We start from the raw sequence: 2,500 nt of genomic DNA on the forward strand, positions 1-2,500 counted from the left end.
CATATCTCTGTCTGTCTGTTCCTCTCTCTGTCTCTCTCTCTCTCTCTCTCTCTCTCTCACTCGCTCTCTCTACTATTTCACTTCAATGCTTTAAATTCTTCATTTAAACAATAAATGAGCTTTTTTTTTTTTTTTCAATAAACGATAATTCCATTGTTGGAATTCAGGTAGCCTGGGTCAACGAGGTGTACGTTAGATAATGTTTCGCGTAATTCCACTGTTCCACCAACTGTTTAAATTCGTAGAGTTCATCTCAACACTCTTGTCTTTTACCTCCTGTTGTATGGATGCATATATATATATATATATATATATATCATATATCATATATTATATATATATATGAATATTATGTATATATGAATATATATAATTGTATATATATATTATATATATATATATATATATATATATATATATATATATATATATATATATATATATATAAATATCATATATATATATATGAATATTATATATATATAAATATACATGATTGTATATATCATATACATATATATATATAAACATGTATATAAATATTATATATATATATATGCGTGTGTGTGTATGTATGTGCATGTATCTATGTATGGGCGTATGCGTGTATTTATAGCGATGATATGTATATCGGGTGTGTAGTGTTTCTAGATAATTAAGTATGTATATTTTTTACTACTATTTATAAAAACGATGTATATTGTTATTTAAACATACCAAAATGTATTTAAAAAACAAAGAAAAAGAAACAACTGATGTAAAATCAAATAAAATATTTAATTTATCATATACCCATGTGTCTTTCCTTTTTCAACCGGAGTATTCGTGTATCTACTATACAGCAGGACAATTATATATGTCCGTTTCAACTGGCACAAAGCGACATAACCTCACTGCTACACTTCACTTCTAGTTGAGAAGATTTTGCCGTCTGAGGTCCCTCCCTATTAACGTTGACGGTGATGGTACCACGTAACGAGCACTAGTGAAGATGTCGCGTAAAAAACACTGGTGAAAGTGCCACGTAAAACAAATACTGCTTTTAGTTCCACATATAAACACTGGTGAAGATGCCGTGTAAAATGCACTGATGATGGTGTGCCGTGGTAAGAAGGCACCTTGGGCAAATGTCTTCTACTATAGACTCGGGCCGATCAAAGCCTTGTGAGTGGATTTGGTAGACGGAAACTGAAACAAACCCGTCGTATATACATACATAGAGTTGTGGTTCATAACAAGCTGAAGCTCATGACGTATGCAGAAACGAGTACAAGACAGCTGCGCTAATCTTCAGTCCTTAGTTTTCTCCACGAAGCTTACATTGTCGCAAGAAGTAAACAAAACAATTACGAAGAATGCATTTACCCTCGCCTACGGAAGGATTCTATTTACCGTCTGTTATGAACCTTGACCTAGCTTCACCGATTTAACTGGAAGGCGGCGACAAGCAGCTTCAATAGGAAACACCTCGTGTGTCATCCCTTAAGAAGTATCTCGTCCTCAAAGATTTAATATTTAGTCTTCTTCAGATCAGGAGTTCTCAATCATTTTTTAAAATCTATGGACCCCCTTTGAGTTCTATTATATTCTAGTGGACCCCCACAGCCATTTGATGTTGAAAATCTAGTTTTATAGAAACCTTTTTCAAAATTCCTATTTCGTTTTTCACACATTAACTTGTGTCGGTTGAACTATGGAAAATGTTAGAGAAAGAAACCCAGCTGTTTCGTGCAATACATATCAATACATACATCTAAAGCAGGGGTTCTCAACCATTTTTTATCTATGGACCCATTTGATTACTAATTAATTCTGGTTAGCCCCCACAGCCATTCGATGTTTAAAAGCTAGTTTCATAGAAACCTCTTTCAAAATTCCTCTTTCGTTTTCACACATTCCCTTGTTTAAGTTGAACTATGTAAAACGTCAGAGAAAGAAACCTAGCTGTTTGTTGCAGTACATACATCTAAAGAAAAAAATCTTTTCCTAAGCACTTGAAATACAATGGTGGATCCTCAATTTATTATTCTGTTGCATATCCCCCACCCCATCCCCACCCACTAAATCTTGAATGAACCCCCAGGGACCACATGGACCCCGGTTCATGAAATACAAGCACTGTTCTCCCAAGGTATTGTGAGCTCAACTGTGACGAATTTTTTTTTTTTTTTTGCACTGCTGGAAAGAATACACGCACGAGCGCGCGTAGAGAGGTGAGGGTTTGATTTGAAGGACATACTAATACTATTTCTAGCAGGTCAAGCTGTCGATTAGAGGTCAACCGCGGTGTCATTTGAGAGGGAATTTGGCTGTTGTTTGGCTGTTATGCAGAAGCTTCCTCCGGTAAGAAATCTGCTTCCCAACTACATGATTCCAAGTTCAGTCCGGCTACGTGGCCCCTTAGACCAATGTCTTCTACTATAGCCTCAAGCCGACCAAAGCCCTGTGAGTGGATCTGGAGCTAGTTGACGGAAACTGGAAGAAGCCCATCGTATATATA

At 35.8% G+C, this 2,500-nt stretch overlaps 1 protein-coding gene across 1 annotated transcript in view; it reads right to left on the bottom strand.

Annotated features, from left to right (window-relative positions):
- Nucleotides 1-2,500, bottom strand: part of LOC106883628 (thioredoxin-related transmembrane protein 1) — a 310,837-nt gene that overhangs the window by 205,376 nt on the left and 102,961 nt on the right. The gene's annotated exons all lie outside the window — the stretch shown is intronic.

This window comes from Octopus bimaculoides, chromosome 30 (genome assembly GCF_046866305.1).
Source record: "Octopus bimaculoides isolate indiv1 chromosome 30, ASM4686630v1, whole genome shotgun sequence".
Taxonomy (NCBI): Eukaryota; Metazoa; Mollusca; class Cephalopoda; order Octopoda; family Octopodidae; genus Octopus; species Octopus bimaculoides.